This window comes from Rhinopithecus roxellana, chromosome 5, assembly GCF_007565055.1.
Source record: "Rhinopithecus roxellana isolate Shanxi Qingling chromosome 5, ASM756505v1, whole genome shotgun sequence".
NCBI classification, from domain to species: Eukaryota; Metazoa; Chordata; class Mammalia; order Primates; family Cercopithecidae; genus Rhinopithecus; species Rhinopithecus roxellana.
Window position 1 is genome coordinate 31,146,016 of NC_044553.1, and position 21,747 is coordinate 31,167,762.

A 21,747-nucleotide genomic window follows, 5' to 3' on the forward strand; every position below is an offset into this window, starting at 1 on the left:
TAAATAGATATTATATAAACACTATGTTCTAGAGCCTAGGAATATAAAGACATATGGAACCCACTTCTAGCCCTAAGTTCTGTATGAGAAGCAAAGTGGAAAGACAGGAAATTCAACAAGAAATATAAAAGAGACATTTCTGTCAATAGGGTAGACCAGATAACCTAAATAGCCTCCCCCAACAAAACTCAAAGAAACTTCAGAATAAAATATAGCAAACATTTAAAAAAAATACATAGCTAAGTTTTCAAGAAGATAAGGGAACTACTTAGAGGTCAAAGTAGAAAAATTAAGTAAGAAAACAGAAGAGAAAGCAAATGACCTGATACTATGGCAGCCCTGTGGTTGGGATGCCAATACTGGTCTTGACAAGGAGCCACATAGGCCAAGAGAAGCCAAAGAGGGGCATCTCAAATCAAGCTAAAAAGTTTGGGCATTATCTTATAGGCATAGAGAGTTACAAGAAAATACAAAATAGGGAAGTAATGGTTAATTTCGCAATTAAGAAAAATTACTCTGCCAGCAGTATGGCTAATAAATTCTGAGTAGACCTGAGGAAGAGAGACAGGTTAAAAGACCATTAATAATCACAAACATTTATCGAGCCCTATTATGCCATCAGAAGGCTAAGAGCTTTATATGTATTATCTCAATGATGACAACCCTATATATACATTATCCTCTCTTATCAATAGAAATGGAGACTCGAAGACATTAAATAATTCGCCCAAATCAGTTAGCAACTGGTTAGGTAAAATATACTAACAGTCTGATGGTTTGAATGGAAATGGAAGCTTTTAATTATCTCCTGTCATATTCAGGAGATAATTTTAAAAGGTAGAACCAAGAGGGCCTGAAGACTCCAGGAATGAGAAAAAGAGAGGTATTTAATAATGATACAAGCAATAATATCCATATGTGTTATACAATATCTATAAAATTATACAAGGGATATTAGAGTTTTCTCAATAAGCTAAACATAGAACTACCATACAATATAGCAATTCCACTTCTAGGCATATACTCAAAAGAATTAAAATCAGGTGTTCAAATACTTACATATGAATGTTTATAGCAGCTCCATTCATAACAGCCAAAAGACGGAAACAACCCAAACATCCATCAACAGATGAATGGATAAACAAAATGTGGTATATTCATGCAATGAAATATTATTCAGTTGTGAAAAGGAATGAAGTATTAATACTTGATACAACACGGATGAACCTTGAAAATGCAGTATGTTAAGTGAAAGATGCCAAAGGCCACATATTAGATAATTCTACTTATATAAAGTATCCAGAATAGGCAAATCTACAGAGACAGAAAGCAGATTAGTGGTTGCCAGGGCCTGCAGGTAGGAGAGAAATAGGAGGGACTGCTAAGTGGGTTTCCTTTTGGGGTAATGAAAGTCTTCCGGAACTAGTGAGTGATGAGGTTACATAACACTGTAAATGTACTTAATGCCACTGAATGATACACTAAAAATGGTTACAGTGATAGATTTTATATTATGTGTATTTACCACAATTTTTAAAAGGTGAATATTGGCCTATTGATAGAGCATTTCCATGGAGATATTTAAAGGGTAGGACTGATAGGGGTGAGGCAGAAAGATTAGTCTATCATTAAAAAGCAATAATCATGGCTTTTATGAAACACTTGTGTTATAAAAGGGACACTGACCTTAAAATAAAGCAGTACTATGGAGAGGATTTCCATGCACTGTAAAAATCATCATCATTCATGATCTTGATAATATAAAGGGCAACACAGGACAACAATGGCCAGGGTTAGAAACAGATAAAGAGGTAGCCTCTGCCCTTACCAGTGTTTTTTTGTTTGTTTGTTTGTTTGTTTGTTTGAGACAGAGTCTCATTCTATCACCCAGGCTAGAGTGCAGTGGCGCAATCTTGGCTCACTGCAACGTCCCTGCCTTGGCCTCCCTAAGCGTTGGGATTCCAGGCGTGAGCAACCGAGCCTGCCCAAGTTTTAAAAGAGAGTAAGTAGGACTCACAAAAGCCCTACAATATAACAAGTAATAATATAAAAACTTAAGAGTAATGCAGTCAACATATGCAATGAATTCAGAGAAGAAAGTAGTCAAAGTAGTCAAGGCAGGTTCCTTTGAAATATATGAACCAAAACGTTACGACACATTCTAGTGCAGTAGTTAAAAGTACAGGTTTTGGTGCCGTATTGAACTTTGGCTCCACCACTTACTACCTGCCTGAACCTGTGCCAAGTCACTTTTCCTCAATGTCCTTATCTGGAACGTGAGAACAATAATAGAACCCATCCCCAAATTGTTGTGAGGATTAAAGGAGATATATATACACATATTTATTTATTCATTTATTTTAAATGCTTAGAATAGTGCCTGAAGCATAGAAAGTGCTCAGTAAATATCAGCTGCTATCATCATCATCATCCCAGGCACTGAAGAAAGAGTAAATTGCATTTAGGAATAAAATTTGGTATTCCAGCCCAGCAATCTTCAAACTTTTGGGGGAATGCAAACAAAATCAAAATTGAAAGTCCAATAGTTACACTGAGTTGAAGTAAAACTACTCTAGCTGAAGTAATTCCTGTATGGTGAGTCACACTGTTTGGGAATTCTGTCCTAGACTTACTCAAGGAGCTATTCATTATTCAACATTTCATGAACATCTACTATGTGCTAGTTTTTATGCTAGGCTGAGTGTTTAGAGAGGAAAGATATAGGTCCTGTTCTCCAAGAAAGTTACATTCTAGTTGATGAGATAGGCAAAAACTCCCCCAATTTTAAACATCTTTATTGAGATATAATTCACAATCCCACCCATTTAACATATACAATTCAATGGTTTTTAGTGTATTCACAGTTATGCAACCATCATCACAATCAGTCTTAGAGCATTTATACCATTCCCAAAAGAAATCCTGTGCCCATTAGCAGTCACTCCTCACTTTCCATTAACTCTCTCCCCAACAACGCTATGCAACCCCTAATCGACTTTGTAACTCTATAGATTTGCCTATTCTGAACATTTAATATAAACAGAATCATAAATATATGGTAAAAATCCAACAATTTTAAGATCACTCTACAATAATTATAATATTTCTTTATTTAAGTATTTAAGCAATATCAGGACTTAGAAAAGAGAAATGATGCTCTGATTCTTGTTCAACAGGTTTTGACACCATGTGTGCACCTCTGATAGATATCAACTGTTTCAGGTTATCCCTCCTCGTGTTTTCTCCCCTTCCTTCCCCAAAACCTTGGGTGTACAGAGAGGTACTCAGGATTGAAGTTAAGAGGAGAGAAAACAATACGGGAGGCTATCAGTTATTCATTCCATACCATATGCCAGGCACTACGATATACTTTATATATGTGCCCTCCTTTAATTGTCACAATAACTCTGGGAGACAAAAACTACTAGTATCTTCATTTTATAAAGGAGGAAGCTGAGGTTTAGAAAGGTTAACTAGCTGGCCCAAAGGCACACAGCCAGTGACGTCAGAGGTGGGATCCGAACCCTGTTCAGTCTGACTACAAAGCCATCAGCTCTAAGCCCCTAAACTGTTAAGCTCTTTCACTCAGTAGTGGTTTTCTCCTGACCCAGTCAAAGTGGCTTATTTTTCAAGGAACTCCTTAATGTATAATATAAATGGATTCTTAATATTACTGATAAGTTTCATATTTATTCTATATTTTACAGACTTATATTAAAAACTCAGGTTTCAAAAGAAAATAAAAGTTGGCTAGCGGACTGATAAAATAGAAAGAATTTATCAGCACAATAGGGGACAGAAAGATGGTGACTCTGGGTCTCACATTTGTTTGCCCTCCCTTTTCCCATTCTACAGCATGAATATACTTTACAACCTCAGACATGCTTTTAAATCTTTCTTTGTGAGTCCATTTTTATATATAGAACAAGAAAAGAAATACCACATAAAACTATTAACAATGGCTTTAAGTATATGTGTAATGTGGAACTGACCACTCCTTGTCAGTACCAGAGTTTCCAGTAGATAAACAGGCATGTTTGCTTGTCCTTTAAAAAGTTTATCAGGGCTGGGCATGGTGGTCCCCACCTGTAATCCCAGCACTTTGGGAGTCCACATGGGAGAATCACTTGAGTTCAAAAGTTTAAGACCAGCCTGGTTAGCATGGCAAAACCCAGTCTCTACAAAAAATACAAAGTTGTCCAGGTGTGGTGGCATGTGCCCATAGTCCCAGGTATTTGGGAGGCTGAGGTGGGAGGATGACTTGAGCCCAGGATGCGTAGCTTGCAGTGAGCCAAAGTCATGCCACTACACTCCAGCCTGGGCAATAGAGCCAGATCCCATGTCAAAAAAAAAAAAGTTGATCACTTCCTAACAGGAGGCATTTTATTTGGGTGGTTTTCTGCAGTCAGAGCAAGCAGAAGCAAAGCAACTGGGACATAAAGAACAGAAAGAATTTCAGTGGAAGATGTCTGTAGTGCATGTAGCCAGGTAAGTCAAGACATCAGAAGTGCCTATTATAAAGCAGGAACAAAGAGAAAGGCTAATGAAATTTTGCCTTCCACCTCTCTTACTATTTATCATAAAGAAAGAACACAGCAAAGACCTCCATCACACTAACCCTTAGCAGTGTACACCCTGCATGCATGCACACATGCACGCATGCTCACTTCCGTCCCTCACTTCACTTGAACTTAATCTGTGTTTAGGGAGCTTCTACTTGAATTCCCATTTTAAACTTGTCTATCCTGAAGTTGGGGCCAAGAATCCGAAAATCTGTGGTATAGGGTACAATTTTAGATCCCATTTATAAGCTGCAAGGTCATAAGCGAGTTATTTAATCTCCTAGATCCTCAGCATGCTTGTCCATAAAATTACTGAGATGATGTAAATAAAATCCCTAGCGAGTACTGCTCTCTTTAGATGTCCCATTTGATTTGTAACTATATCTCAGCATATACAATATTTAGCCACAATAGCTAGCTCAATATTTTAAAATTAAAGATAAAATGTTATGGAAACCCTACCTGTCTAAATTACCAAAATAACTGCCTTTTTTTTTTTTTTTTTTTTTTTTTTTTGAGATAGAATTTCATTCTTGTCGTCCAGGCTGGAGAAGAGCAATGGAGCAATCTCGGCTCACTACAACCTCTACCTCCTGGGCCCAAGTGATTCTCCAGCCTTTTGAGTAGCTGGGATTATAGATGCCTACCACCATGCCCAGCTAATTTTTATATTTTTAGTAGAGACGGGGTTTCACCATGTTGGCCAGGCTGGTCTCAAATTCCTGACCTCAGGTGATCCACCCACCTCACCCTCCCAAAGTGCTGGGATTATAGGCATGAGCCACTGTGTCTGGGTGAATAACTGCAATTTTCTTCTGACAATGTGCATTTTAAAATTAAGTCTTATAGTACTTATTTCCAAAGAAAGTGCTGTATTTTAATCACTCTACATCCCATGTTTTGAATTTTTTAAAAGACTACTATGAATCCTTACCATGACAACTAAATTCTTTCCATTACGAAAGCCTGCAAATACATAATCTGAGAAAATGGGCAATTTGAGACAACCTAACACAACCAGCTTGGGGACCCTGCACAAAGAGCACTGTAACTATGGAAACACCTAGCAATGAACTTACACTATAAATCACAGAACCTGTTCCATTATTCAAGCACCAAGCATTTGAGATCAATTTATAGCAACTGTAAGCTATTAATAATGGTATTCTATTTAATTTGTCAAACACAATTTTCTCTCTCAATGAAATCTTTGGGAAATACTGAAGTATTTTTTTCAGGAGAAGAAAATGTTAAATCCACCTAAGTGGTACAGTATACCTGACTGGTGGTACGGTATACTTGACTGGTGGTTTTTAACCTCTTTGTGAAACAAATATTATGAAATCAAGCTTATTTAGCACTTGGCATATGTTTATGATATTATTTACATTTTACATATATAGCTGGATATAGATATATAAGCACGCACACACACACATATATATACCCTGTTTCTTCAATCAGGTTAATAAATTCCTTAAGAACAGAAAGCATAACTTAGAAGTCTCCTTATCACCAGTGCTTAGTGGAATGCCCATGATCCAGTCCTTAATGAATGCTTTCCTGACTAATTTTAGCTCTTCTTTTCTAAGCACAGGAGACTTTGGAAGAAGATAAATCACAGCACATTAATGTGAACAAGATTTTGTGATGGGGGAAAAATGGGAATCAGTAACTGAATGAATCTTACAGTGCTAAGTTCCAGAAGGAGGTATATAAGAAATACCCTTGAAGGAGGTGTGTAAGAAATACCCTTATATACATGGTGTCTGGTTCATTACTCATCTGTTTTCCACAAACTTTTTTTTATTGCGAAAACAAACTTTAGGCCAGTGCTAACACTTAATTTTCCTCCACCCATGGGAATTTTTTTTTTAACTGGTAGGTTTTGCTTTTTCTCTAGAATTGTGTGCTGCTGAGCCTCTACTCTCCTCTCTGCCTGTTTCCCCTCAGTCAAGAGAGGAAGGAAAAATACATAGTGCCTATATATGAATGTTAGGATAGAGCTGAGACCTGACATCCTACATGAAATATAAACACAGCATCTCACTGTATGATGACACAGGATGTAAGAGAAGCAGACTTTGAAGTATTTAAGTTTAATATTCCCATTTTTTAATTTAAAAAGCAAGGGAAATAAACTGCTTCATATTTTTCTCTCATAAAACAGTAACGTGTAGGTATTTTTCTTTTGGTCATCAGTCTCTTTTGGGAATCTAGTCCCTTGATTCAAAGGGTCTCTTCCCTCTCCTGTATGTCTGGTCCTTCAGATTCCATTTCCACAATGTTCTACAAGTCAGCCTCCATCCTTTCTGTTCTAGCTCAAAGGTCTTCATTAATTCTCAGCCAAGCTACCATATTCACCTCCAAATTGGTCTCACAGCTCCCAGTCTTCCCCTATAACTCATTCTATTTGGTGCTGCCAAATTAACGTTGCTAAGATACAGCTGTGATTCACGAAGTCACAAATATTTCTTAAGCACACACTCTCTATGCCAGACACTGTGCTAGACTCTAAAGTTTCAGAGAAAAAGACACATAGTTGTTGTTGTCATCTTAGCTCATGAAGCTTACATTCTAATGATGTATTCTGCACAAAATTCATCAACCCATTGCCAAAGGAATTAAGTGTAATTTCCTCACTCTGTTCATCATAGGATATGAGCTAAGTGATCCTTTCTAGATTCATCTCCTACTGCACCCTTGCCCTCTGTTCTAGTGAAATGGGTTTTGCTCATCTAGAATTTTGCTACAAGCATGCTCCTATTTCTTTCTGACTTCTGCACCTAGAATCCTCTCCCTTCTCTCCCCACATCAGTCTCTAGAAACATAATCTAAATTTCAAGGCCTAATGTTTCTCTCCCTATAACGTCCTCTAAAACTTTTATTTTACTTTGCATTATAGTAATTGTGTATTTATTCTATCCTCTGTCTTACTCTTTTTTTTTTTTTTTTTTTTTTTTTTTTTTTTGAGACAGTCTCACTCTGTCGCCAGGCTGGAGTTCTGTGGCACAATCTCGGCTCACTGCAACCTCCACCTCCCGGGTTCCAGTGAATCTCCTGCCTCAGCTTTCCGAGTAGCTGGGACTACAGGCGTGCACCACCACTCCCAGCTAATTTTTGTATTTTTAGTAGAGACAGGGTTTCACCATGTTAGTCAGGATGGTCTCGATCTCTTAACCTCGTGATCCACCCACCTCAGCCTTCCAAAGTGCTGGGATTACAGGTGTGAGCCACTGTACCCGGCCATTACTCCCTTTTTATTACTCACAAAAATTAACACAGAAACTTGTATACATTAGATAGGGAGTATTTTTAGGAATGTACATATTTTCTAAACTCTCTTCCATTCCTTCCTTCAGAACAAAAAGAAACTTGATCTTATCAGGGTAGGGAAAGGGAAGGGCAGGAAGAAACAAGGAACACTGACTGACCGATGAGCACTTCTCCTGAAGTTATTTAATCTGAAACTTGAACATGACTGAGGCTAGTCAGGTGAAGAAGGGTAGAAATGACTACATCTATTAGATTATGCAAAAGCATGATCTTTATCATGAGAGACAATACTCTGTTGACAAAACACTGCAACCATGCTAATATCTTAATGGAGCAATACAACCCAGCCCCACTGAAAAAAATAATCATAAAAGTCTTCACCATTATGTATCATAATAGTTGCATTTTGGGGTGAGTGAATCAGCTTGCAAGAACCCTCTTTCTCAAAGACCATACTTCCACATTGCATTCCATATCCCCAGAAACATATGGACTCTGGCATATGTGCTTACCATGAACCCAAGATACACACTGACCCAAGCCAGGCCAGCCAGATTCCTTCTCCTGGGAGTTTGGAATTGGAACCATGAGAACAAATCAAGGCAGTGTCTTCATGAGTTACTCAGGTACTGCAGCTTGGTCATTTTTCTACCAAGTAGACTGTGGAGCAAAGAAATCTTGTCTGTATATAGATAAGAAGCAGATATGCAAACAAAAGCAGAGGGAGAGGGAGCATGGGCACCTCCTAGGTCCAGGCCGGCTTTCCATTTTTTCCCTAATTCCAGTCTCCCTCTGAGGCCCAGCTGCTCCCATTCTTAGGTCTGGCAACCTCTACATCCTTATAATAAACCCCTCTTTCTGCTAAGGCTAGCTCAAGTTCTTCTCAGACACCTATAACCCATTAGTCCTAACTAGGACATAAACGTTTTAATGAGCCACCAAACTTGCACTTAACAGTGTGTTGGAATTCCTCTAGTATTTATCAAGCTCCTACCATGATCAACTTATTCATCACCAGTACAGACATCTAAGAGTTTTATTTTCCATTTTATTTAACATTTTCTTTTGATTGTAGCACAAATTATTTTAGGTCACACATACTTAAAAGTTTTGTGTCATAATGTAAACCCAAAGCCTATGATTCGTGTTTTATTTTGCAGCTAATATTCACTCTGAGTTACTGATATATGCATATCAATATTCTGAAAGACACTTTGGGAGATAAAGGGGCAATGAGTTCAAAAGCCATTTTTCATCTCTTTAATCAGACCAAGTTCATCCAACAAATTTCAATTGTGCTGATAAACAGTTTTAAGAAAATTCATTGAGGAACACATTGAAATGGCCTCTCTAGAAAGCTCTGACTGAATTATTATATCCATAGATATAACATTACCATGATCCAGTGATTCACTGTGCATTACTCACTGGACCCCTAGGGAGCCAGCCAACATACAGTCCCACCCAACAAGATTAATATAATCCAGCAGCAGAGTATTTCTCAATATTACCCAAGCATAAGACTCATCTAGAGCATTTGAAAACATACAGATTCCACGAGTCCATCTGAGACCTCATCAGAATCTCTAAGAGACAGGACTTAGACTCCATTCATCTAACGAGCACCTCCAGGGGATTCATACTTTCTTTTTTTTTTTTTTTTTTTGCTTTGAGTCAGAGTCTTGCTCTGCTGCCCAGGCTGGAGTGCAGTGGTACAATCATGGCTCACTGCACCCTCAACCTCCTGGGCTCAAGAGATCCTCCTGCCCCAGTCTCCTGAGTAGCTGGGACCACAGACATGCACCACGACACTTGACTAATTTTTAAAAAAATTTTTGTAGAGCTAAGGTCTCACTATGTTGCCCAGGATGGTCTCAAACTCCTGGGTTACAGCGATCCTCCCACCTTGGCCTCCCAAAGTAATGGGATTACAGGTGTGAGCCAACTCGCCTGGCTTGAATTCACAGTTTCTGTTTAGCATGACTTTAAAAATGAACCCTGAGCTTCATGCCCAAAAGGAAGCCCCTGTCAGATGTTGCTGAAGGAGCTCTGATTCACCTGTGCCTCTTCTTCTTTCTTGCATTTTCTTACCTTCATTTAATTTTCAGGCTTCTCCTCAAATGTACCCCCTGCAGCAAGATTCTGTAGCTTTCCCAGAGTTCAATTACTTTATTCCCTCCTGGCATGGCCAAGTGGAAACCCACTGAGATAAAGGAACTGCTCCTATACCTTCTCTCCTTTCTTGCTCTAGTCCTTCCAACTGTATGCTGCACTCAGAGGGACACCTGACTGGATATAGCCTGGCCTTGAAAGCCCACTTCCATCCTAAACAGACTCCAGGAAGGCTGACTTACTCTTACTACATAAGAGTAAATTGGCTGGGTGCGGTGGCTCACCCGGTGGTGAGGGTGATTATAGGGTGGGCCTATAATCCCAACACTTTGGGAGGCCGAGGTGGGCATATCACCTGAGGTCAGGAGATTGAGACCAGCCTGACCAACATGGAGAAAGCCTGTCTCTCCCAAAAGTACAAAATTAGCCAGGCCTGGTGGTAAATGCCTGAAATCCCCACTACTCAGGAGGCTGAGGCAGGAGAATCGCTTGAAGCTGGGAGGCAGAGGTTGCAATGAGCCAAGATCATGCCATTGCACTCCAGCCTGGGCAACATGAGTGAAACTCCATCACAAAAAAAAGAAAAAGAGTAAATTAAATTATGTTCATCATTCCAGCTCAGGGTGATCCATTTAATCACAATGCCGCACCTTTGCTATATAAACACTAAAGCAATTGTAGTAACATAAGCCCACTCATTTAACAACCTGAAACAAATGCTCCAGTGTATTACTGAAGGATCAATCTAGTACAGTGTTTTTTTGTTTTTTTGTTTTTTTTAGACAGAGTCTTGCTCTGTTGCCCAGGCTGGAGTACAATGGTGTGATCTTGGTTCACTGTAACTTCCGCCTCCTGGGTTCAAGCAATTCTCCTGCCTCAGCCTCCTGGGTAGCTGGGACTACAGGCATGAGCCACCACACCCAGCTAATTTTTGTATTTTTAGTAGAGACACGGTTTCACTGTGTTGGCCAGGCTGGTCTTTTACTCCTGACCTCAAGCGATCCACCCGCCTCAGCCTCCCAAAGTGCTGGGATTACACCACACCTGGCCTAGTAGTGTGTATCTTTAAATTTTGTAGAAGGGAACTTGCAGGAGGGCAGTCCTTGGCCAGCCCATTTCATACACCACACATGTGTTCTTAAGGTCAATGTGCAGACAGTCACCACTCTGTATTCCAGCTGTCACACAGGGGAACTACTCACTGAAAAATATCAGGAGCAAGAAAGGAGGCAGTGAGAAGCAGGGATGATGGTGAGTGACCCTTGCCATATCTCATCCTTACTGATGCTTCATACAAAAAATGTAGGGTCTGCTTTGGAAAGTACAAAAAGCATGATAGTGAATCAACAGACAAAATAGAGAATGGATGTCTAGAAGAGTTTATTTGTAGACTGACTGATAACAGTTAATCAAATAAGGTAATGATGCAAAATTATAATGCTATCATTTTAGTACGGAACATACAGGATTTTTTTTCTTCACAAAAGCTAGTGAGACAACAAGAAGTTCAATAAAACCACTTTGTTCTCTGAAATAAAGAATACTTCTGATGGTTAAATCCACTTTGCCACAGTTGATAAGTGAGAGTAAAGTAAACCTAAGGGGAGAAAAAGAACGGCTACCCTCACCTGTAGGAACAGCAAACTTTGTAGAAAAATTCTGAAGTAGGCCGGGCGCGGTGGCTCAAGCCTGTAATCCCAGCACTTTGGGAGGCCGAGACGGGCGGATCACGAGGTCAGGAGATCGAGACCATCCTGGCTAACATGGTGAAACCCCGTCTCTACTAAAAATAGAAAAAACTAGCCGGGCGAGGTGGCGGGCGCCTGTAGTCCCAGCTACTCAGGAGGCTGAGGCAGGAGAATGGCGTGAACCCGGGAGGCGGAGCTTGCAGTGAGCCGAGATTGCGCCACTGCACTCCAGTCTGGGCGACAGAGCGAGACTCCGCCTCAAAAAAAAAAAAAAAAAAAAAAAGAAAAATTCTGAAGTGCCTTTAGCAAAGCCTCACTTTGCCTCTGCAAAACTCTGCTCTTGGGAGACTTCAGACAAGCAGCCTGGGCCATAAGGCTTATCTGGGTCAGACTTGAACCCTTAGAATGACATGGCTATGAAAGTGTCCAGGTCAAACAGACAAGAAGAGGGGCTCCTGTACTAACCTTAAAAGGAGTAGAAGGTGCTATCAGAGCAGACTATAGGGAAGCTCTCTGAAGAAAGCAATGTATCTCAGGGGAGGGCTCTGCCTTTAATACTGTATACAGAATAACATGTTACCGTGTATAAACACAAATACATACACACACAGAGCCGTCTATCTGTGTCTTGGAGATTCAGACTAGTAACTTGTCTAATGTGTGCAAACTCCTGTAGGCAGAAGGACTGCTACTGTATGCCCAGATGGATACACAGGACAAATTAGGTTTACTCAACTTCAGAGAAACCATGCCAAAATATTCTTCCCAAACAACTGATTTCAACTTGTTCTTGTTTTCCTCCAATACCAGCCTGACAAACTGTTTTATACATGCATCTGACTTTTCAAAAATGTGCATGCAATCATGGCAAAGTCAGCAAGTCTTTGTGCTTCAGGAGCTGCAGAACGGCCTTTGAATGATATGTGTACTGCATCCTAACATAAAATGTCATCTTCTTAAAGTCTAGGAGAAAGGACCTGCAGCAGCATGAACCTGGTGTGACCCTGTATTATGTGCATCAGCAAGAGCCAAATGCCTAAAGCAGCCAGAAAACAATGCCATGCTCCCGAAAGGTCAGAGTGACAAAAAACAAAACCAAACAAACAAAAAAATGAAATAAAAAGTCCAAGCTTCAATGATTATGTTACTGTCTGTCACCTGACTCTTCACTGAACAGGAAGCATATTCTCTACAAAAAGAGACACAAGGCCAGGTGCGGTGGCTCACACCTGTAATCCTAGCACTTTGGGAGGCCAAGACGGGCGGATCACGAGGTCAAGAGATCGAAACCATCCTAGCTAACATAGTGAAACTCTGTCTGTACTAAAAATACAAAAGTTAGGTGGGTGTGGTGGTGCGCGCTTGTAGTCCCAGCTACTTGGGAGACTGAGGCAGGAGAATCACTTGAACTCAAGATCACGCCACTGCACTCCAGCCTGGCAACAAAGCAAGACTCTGTCTCAAAAAAAAAAAAAAAAAAAAAAAAAAAAAAAAAAAAAAGAGAGAGAGAGACAAGCAGAAAAGCAATCTATGAGTTAGCTTCTGTCAGAGTCTTGGGTCTTTCTTTATCCACAGACTTAGAAAACTATGAACCAGAACTGTAAATGTACCATTTCCTCACCAATGGTCATTTGACACTTCTGATGCCTCTCAAAGAGACCCTGTCACAGTTGTGACTTAAAGAAGACTCTATGTTTTACTGCCTCCATTTTTTACATTCTCTTGATTCCTTTAAACTTCATATATTAGAATAATTAGACAAAGTCACCTTTTTCCAACATCTACAAACTTCATGCAAAACAAATCCTCATTTAAAAATTATCTTTTGAGCTTTAAAATAGACTATTTGCTACTTATAGTAAAGATGCTTGTTTTGCAAATGAAGAGTAGTAAATTGCTCCCCATCTCCTGGACATGTTTATAAACTTGAGCAGGACAGTAGTCAAACATCAAAAACACGACAACATTATCTTTCAGTTTCCTAGGTTAAAGACAACCTCATCAGAAACTGTTTAGGCTGGGTGTTACATGGTTTCTGCATGGAAGTCAACCACCTTCACGTATAAACACCTCCCTCACACCAATATGTAGTAGTTCTAGTAAGTTCACAGTCATTTTAATAATTCAGAGAGGTCAGGAAATTAGTGCACACATGACCAATAAAATAAATAGCCACAGTTCCCTCTACCAATGCTCCTCAAACTTGAACATGCATGCAAATCACCTGAGGATCTTGTTAAAATACAGATTCTGATTCAGTAGGTCTAGAGTGGGGCCTGAGATTATGAAAATCTAACAAACTCCCAGGTAATGCTGCTGCTGCTTCTGCTGATCCATGGACCACATTTTCAACAGTAAGGCCATCTACCATGACCTGTCTTGGAGGTGGTACTGTCCAAGTAATCTCTTTGATACACGTGAATTCCCATCGTATGATTATGAAAAAGGAGACGCTGTTAAAACTGAAAAAAAAAAGATGTGGAAACTGCAATCCTCGGTTCTGGAGAATGGAAGGAAGAAGTAAACTTGGGATTCTTGGCCCCTGTTTTGATTCATATCATCATTCTATTACCTGTTCCTCAAAATTTGCTTGGCATCCTGACTCCCTCAAGAGAGATGGAGATTGTTGCCAAGGGTCACCAGTATCCAAGATACAAAAAGATACATCTTTTATCCTCTACTTGCAAGTACCATAAAGAGGCCAGCCCTGGGGTACTTTCAGGCTTGCTATGGAGGTAGCCACAACACTATCTCTGGCATTGGAAATACATCTGAACAATCTGGAATTATAGAGTTGCAAAGAATTTCACAACATCTAAAAAGATAAGCTTGTGTGAGTTCAACCAAACTATTCTGATTAAACAATTTCTGCTAGCTTTCCCTCTTCCTGATTTAATCTAGAGCATTTAACAAGCACTCTGAAAGCCCCCCTACACTCTGAGTCTAGCCACACAAAAGCTGAAATCCAGTCATCCTGACTGTATCTAATAGCTTTTATTTTTATTTTTATTTTTTTTGAGATGGAGTTTTGCTCTTGTCTTACCCAGGATGGAGTGCAGTGGTGTGATCTTGGCTCACTGCAGCCTCCACCTCCCAGGTTCAGGTAATTCTCCTGTCTCAGCGTCTCAAGTAGCTGGGACTACAGGCATGTGCCACCACACCTGGCTTTTTTTTTTTTTTTAAGTAGAGAGGGGGTTTCACCATGTTGTCCAGGCTGGTCTCGAACCCCTGACCTCAGGTGATCTACTTGCCTCGGCCTCCCAAAGTGCTGGGATTACAGGCGTGAGCCACCGTGCCGGGCCAACTAATAGCTTCTTAATCACAGTTTTGCGTCCCAACTATCCACATTGTCACTTAGCTGCAAATGGAATCCATAGCACTAGAAATAATTAGGGTATGTCGAACTGCTCATAGGTGCATTAAGATCACTAATAAAGAAGCACATACTCTATGAATACAGTATACTTCCTCCCAGTACAACATTTAAAAATACAAGCTGTTGACAAGCTGCTCCTCTGAACTAAAAACCACTTCTACATTATAATACTAGTGACCTCACATGGGACCCAAGCTCTCTCGTAACAACAGAAAGTGACAACCATCAATGAGACACAGTGCAAGGAGGTGTTAACTCCCAAAGCAGATGTGAACCACAGTAAGATTCTTTTTCTTTACCTCCCAAAGAAGTTGCTGTATGGAAACAAGCCTGTTTTTTCTGAATTCTTTTTACTCATTAGACTAAATGGCCTAAACAAGAGAACTAGTTCCTGCAGCTAGAAATAAACTAGTCTTGGGGCCGGGTGTAGTGGCTCACGCCTGTAATCCCAGCACTTTCGGAGGCCGAGGCAAGAGGATCACGAAGTCAAGAGATCGAGACCATCCTGGCCAACATGGTGAAACCCCATCTCTACTAAAAATAGAAAAATTAGCTGGGCGTGGTGGTGCACGTCTGTAGTCCCAGGTACTCGGGAGGCTGAGGCAGGAGAATCCCTTGGACTTAGGAGGTGGAGGCTGCAGTGAGCCGAGATCGTGCCACTGCACTCCAGCCTGAACAACCAAGTGAGACTCTGTCTCAAAAAAAAAAAAAAAAAAAGAAAGAAAGAAAAGAAAAAGAAAAGAAATAAGCTAGTCTTTCCCACCCTGTGATGCCAAGATGGAGAAGTCAGCTTTGTGGCCTGGCAGTTATTCACATGATTCTGAGGGGCTTTCACCCCAGAAAGAATATAAAGCAAGCTTGTGGATAGCAGGCAGGGTATGAAATCAAACCAAACCAAGTACAAATGTCACAAGATACACATTTTCCCCAAAATGTAGGCATAGTAGAGTATCTTAAACAATGTAAAACAACACTAACACCATAGCCTCATTAACTAACCTACTTACTATGTATTTCTTGTTGCTAATTCCCTTGGGTGCCTCTGGATTCCAGGCCTCTTACAGATGATTCCGAAACTCCTATGAAGGTGAAAATACACTGATCACGAAAGCTGGTATCCCTGCTTCTTTTGGATCTTTTCTGTAAAGAATGGTAACAAACGTACTTGCTCCCAAGGTGAGGATGAACAAACATAAGATGATGAGTAGTGTTTTTACTTCACAGGTAATTATATTGTGGCAACTTATACTACATTTTGCAAATTACTCTTAGTTCTAAATCTCTAGGGATGGAGCCTATTGCTAAAGGAAAGGTCGTTATGACATTGTTTCCTCCTGGAATGATTCCTGAACCAAATCCATCAGAAACACTTGGGTGCTTTTCAAAAATGCAGATTCCTGGCCGGGCGCGGTGGCTCAAGCCTGTAATCCCAGCACTTTGGGAGGCCGAGACGGGCGGATCACGACGTCAGGAGATCGAGACCATCCTGGCTGACACGGTGAAACCTCGTCTCTACTAAAAAAAATACAAAAACTAGCCGGGCGAGGTGGCGGGCGCCTGTAGTCCCAGCTACTCGGGAGGCTGAGGCAGGAGAATGGCGAAAATCCGGGAGGCGGAGCTTGCAGTGAGCTGAGATCCGGCCACTGCACTCCAGCCTGGGCGACAAAGCGAGACTCCGCCTCAAAAAAAAAAAAAAAAATGCAGATTCCTGGGCCCAACTTCAAGACAGTTTAAATCACAGATTTGGAGGGGTTCCAGAAATCTATTTTAAACCGCTATCCTTAGTGATTCTGAGCTCTCTAAAGTCTAGAAACTCTGGCTTAAGGTACTGCACAACTGAAAAACTGGACTACTGACTAGTTGAAAGCCGTGTAATTGATTCTTATGGTGACTGCCATATGACACTCAATGGCAGAAAGAGTCCACTTGGCACCATTATCCATTCTTTGCATACCTTTAACCTCTTGGACATATCCACTCCCCTGGACCACAAGGTCTAAATACAAACAAGATGTAATGCATGTAGAGCCTTCAGAGAATACTCTGATTAGAGAATGTGAGGAATGTGTAGTTCAATGCAAGAAACAAAGATGAATCAGCTGAAAGGTAAGAGTTAGCCTGGACGCTACACTGTGAAAAATATAGTCAAATCCAATAAGCATCAGTTGAGTTCCACTCAAGAAAAGATTGAGTTCTGAGAAGGAAGGAGTTGTCAGGAATATTATCACATAAAGTTAAGTCAAAAGAGGACACAAGGTTTTGGCATGAAGGAGGTTCTCTATCTAAGAATGTACTTCTGGTAAACAGATCTGACAAATCAATGGAAATAAAAGCTAATTGAAACAGGGCTATGGAGAAATCAGGGTATGGAAATGAAGATCTCACAAACAGACTACTCTTCAATAGGAAAAGGAAAGAAAGAAATTGTCCTAGCTTGGAATTAAATATAGTGTTTGTTTGAAGATGGGAGTCTTTTCAGGAGTTCCCAAGCAGACTTTCATTCTGTCCTGCAGAACAAAAGGGTAAGGGTTCAAAAGCTACTATGTAAGAGTTCCAAAAGCCTCCCAGTCTACAGCCTACCCAAACCACTAACCAAATGGATGGTCAGAGTTAGACCTAAGGTCTCACTGACTCACTTGGGAATCACTGAGACAAGCAACAGTACAACAAAACTGGCTGGACTCCCAGCTGTTCACTGTGTGTGCCTGAATGAGTAAACAAATCAGAAAGGCTCACTAGTCACAACCTTCTGCTCTGAGGCTTGGAGACCTAAAAGGAATGAAAAGGGGAAATTGATAAAAGGAGATGACAGCTTTGGAACAAAAGCCTTGCCTACGCTCATAACCTTGGGTACTAGGAGAGGGAAAGGAAGGAATTCCAGAAGTCATGGTTGGGAGATTTTCCTTCTATTATTCAAAGAAAAGAGGACACACATGGTCAATTAGGAAGAAAAACCTCTTTGTGCCTGATACATTGAATGCATTGTCCTCATGCCATTTGCCCTAATGTAAGAATAGTCTTGGGAACTCAGCCAGCATGAGTGTCCACTTGACTCATTAGCTGCAACAGTACTAGTCTCTGAGACCTTGTCAGGTCAATATAGAATGAGCTCTGTCTGGCTGGGCGCGGTGGCTCAAGCCTGTAATCCCAGCACTTTGGGAGGCCGAGACGGGTGGATCACGAGGTCAGGAGATCGAGACCATCCTGGCTAACACGGTGAAACCCCGTCTCTACTAAAAAAAAATACAAAAAACTAGCCGGGCGAGGTGGCGGGTGCCTGTAGTCCCAGCTACTCGGGAGGCTGAGGCAGGAGAATGGCGTGAACCCAGGAGGCGGAGCTTGCAGTGAGCTGAGATCCGGCCACTGCACTCCAGCCTGGGCGACAGAGTGAGACTCCGTCACAAAAAAAAAAAAAAAAAAAAAAGAATGAGCTCTGAATCCAAAGTTTCTCCAGAGAGAAAGAAGCAGGAATTAAATATTAATAAAATGGTAAAAGATATAGAGGATTTTTATCTTCAAAGGAAAAAAATCACTCTATTCAAATTAGGAAGGAGTTTTATAGAATAGTTTTGATTAGACATACACTGGTAAAATGTAGTCTTTGGCGTTTTACCTTCCCTCACAACATATATTTTCAAACTTCTCAATATTCAAGTTACCACTCTAACTGTTGAAATACAGATAGATCAAACAGCTTTATAGAGGGGTAACTCATATGCCATACAATTCACCTATTTAAAGTGCACAATTCGGTGGTTATTGGTACATATATAAGGTTGTGCAATCTTTGCCACAATCGACTTTAGAACATTTTCATCACCCCCCAAAAGAAATCCTCCCATAGCCATTAGCAAGCAATCATTCCCCATTTCCCAACTTCCTTCTTCCCCAGTCTTGGACAACCATTAATCTACTTTCTGTCTCCACGGATTTGCCTATGCAGTTATGCAGCTCATACAACGTTTTGGTCAACAACGGATCTCATATATGATAGTGGCCCCAAAAGACTATAATGAAACTGAAAAATTCCTATTGCCTAGTGGTGTCACAGTCATCATAATGTAATATATTACTCATATGTTTGTGATGATGCTGGTGTAAACAAACCTACTGCAATGCCAATCATATAAAAGCACAGCACATACAATTATGTACAGTAAATAACACTTGATAATAATAATGACTATGTTACTGTTCTATGTATTATTATACTATACTTTTTATCATTATCCATGTGTGTTATTGCCCCGAAGACCTTCCAGTGGGACAAGATACAGAGGTTAAAGACAGTGATAATGATGATCCTGACCTTGTGTACGCCTAGGTTAATGTGTGTTTGCCTTAGTTTTTAACAACAAAGTTTAAAAAGTAAAAATAAATTTTAAGTAGCAAAAAGCTTACGGGATTTTTTTAATGTTTTTGTACAACTGTACAATGTGTTTATATTTTAAGCTAGGTGTTATTACAAAAGAATCAAAAAGTTTAAAAATTCTAAAAGTTCATGAAGTTACAGTAAGCTGAGCTTAATTTGTTATTGAAGAAAAATTTTTTAAATAAATTTAGTGTAGCTTAAGTGTACAGTGTTTATTAAATCCATAGTAGGGTACATCAATGTCTGAGACCTTCGTATTCATTCACCACTCACCCACTGACTCATCCAGAGAAACTTCTAGTCCTGCAAGCTCTATTCATGGTAAGTGTCCCATATAGGTGTACCATTTTTAATGCTTCATACATTAAAGATGTTTGATGTTTTACTGTACTTATGTTTAGATACCCAAACACTTACCATTTTGTCACAACTGCCTATAGTATTCAGTACAGTAACATACTATACAGGTTTGTAGCCTAAGAGCAACAGGCTAGCCCATATAACCTAAGTAGTATATATAGTAGGCTATACCATCTAGGGTTGTGTACACTCTATGATGTTCACACAACAAAATCACCCTATTCTCAGAACATACCCTGTTGCTAAGTAATGACACATGACTGTAACTGGAATCATACAATATATAGTCTTCTTTGATTGGTTTCTTTCATTTAACATAACATTTTCAAGGCTCATCCATGTAGAAAACATATATTTCTTTTCATTGGCAAATATTGCATTACATGGATATACCACACTGTATTTACTCATTTCTCAGCTGATAGATATTTGGGTTACTTCTACTTTTTGGCTATGGTGAATAATGCTGATAAAACTTTCATAACAGTACCATACATGGTAATAAAGAGCCTATATCACTCAAATTCTTTTTTTTTTTTTTTTTTTTTTGAGACAGGGTCTCACCCAGGCTGGAGTGCAGTGGCACGATTACAACTCACTGCAGCCTCGATGTCCCAGGCTCAAGTGATCTTCTTCCCTCAGCCTCTTGAGTAGCTGGGACCACAAACACACAACACCATGCCCAGCTAATTTTTGTATTTTTTGTAGAAACAGCATTTTGCCATGTTGCCCACGCTGGTGTCTAACCCATGGGCTCAAGTAATACACCTGCCTCAGCCTCCCAAAGTGCTGAGATTACAAGTGTGAGCCACTGTGCCCAGCTCAAATTATTTCAAAGGTGTGAAAGGCAAAATTTCTTAAAAACACCTGTGCTATTCAAGGTGCCATCCTAGAAGCAGAGTGACCAAGGTGCTAACTTACTGACCTTGAACTTCCCAGACTGTGGGAAATACATTTCTGTTCTTTATTTATTTTTTTGTAGTGTGCTAGTTGTAAGAAACCATCAGTTAAATTTAAATGGTGGCAATAAAAATGATGCAGATTTGGTAACATGTTTTGTCATTTATACTAAGTTGAGAATTTAAAGGTTTAGGGTTCACTTTACTACTATTTATTTGTAGCTTGTCATTTTTCCTTTCATGCCTGTACTGCTTTTAGCGCTAGTAGTTCTCAACTTAGTCTTTTAAAAAAAGGACATATTTTTTTACCTTCATTAGCTTCAATAAGAAAACCCATAATTACTACTGCCCATTAGAACTAAATGGATGGTGAATATTTACCACACAATTTCTTCCTATTAAGCCTACTACAGCTGTCCCTTGAGGACTCGTTTCAGGAACTCCCATAGATACCACAATCCAAATGCTCAAGTCTCTTATATAAAATAGAGTAGTATTTGCATATAAGCTAGCACATCCTCCTATATACTTTATCTTTCTGGGTTACTTATAATACCTAATACAATGTAAATGTACATAAATGGTTGTTTTACTGTTGTTGTTTTTTTTTTCTTGTTTTTTTCCCAAACATTTTCCATTCACAGTTGGTTGAATCCATGGTTGTACAATGTTTTAGTATGGTTACATTCCGTTTCCTAAGAAAACACTTAACTTTATTTTCCTGTTTACAGATGGGTCTGATACCCAATAATTAATATTATTTTAATAAGCCAAATTCTTCACATATAGAAAGATGAATTAATACCACATATGTGCTCAAAAATAAAGAAAGAAAGGTGGGGTTTCCCTTTAAGGATAGAGTCTGAACTCCTAAAAGGCTAAAATTAGCTCTCTAAGATCTGTTCCCTGCCATATATCCAGCCTCATCGCCACTACTCTTTAAACCCATCCTGCATGCAGTAACAGAGGCCTGCTTGTGTTTGCCTGTACATAGTGCACTCTTTGCTTCCCTGTCTTTGCTCCTGCTGCTTTGTCTAGAAGGCCTCCTACAACAATCCTTCACCTGCCTCATTCTGATTTTTAAAATAATTGGTTCAGTGGT

At 39.8% G+C, this 21,747-nt stretch overlaps 1 protein-coding gene across 8 annotated transcripts in view; it reads right to left on the minus strand.

Moving 5' to 3' along the window:
* The window catches only part of FRMD5 (FERM domain containing 5), a 337,862-nt gene that overhangs the window by 226,855 nt on the left and 89,260 nt on the right, over positions 1–21,747 (minus strand). Inside the window, exon 2 of one of the 8 annotated variants that reach the window (XM_010385238.2) lies at positions 16,022–16,093. The exons of the other annotated variants lie outside the window; for them this stretch is intronic. The gene's annotated coding sequence lies outside the window, so the exon portion shown is untranslated. The remainder of the gene's footprint in view (positions 1–16,021; positions 16,094–21,747) is intronic. 8 annotated transcript variants of the gene reach the window in all.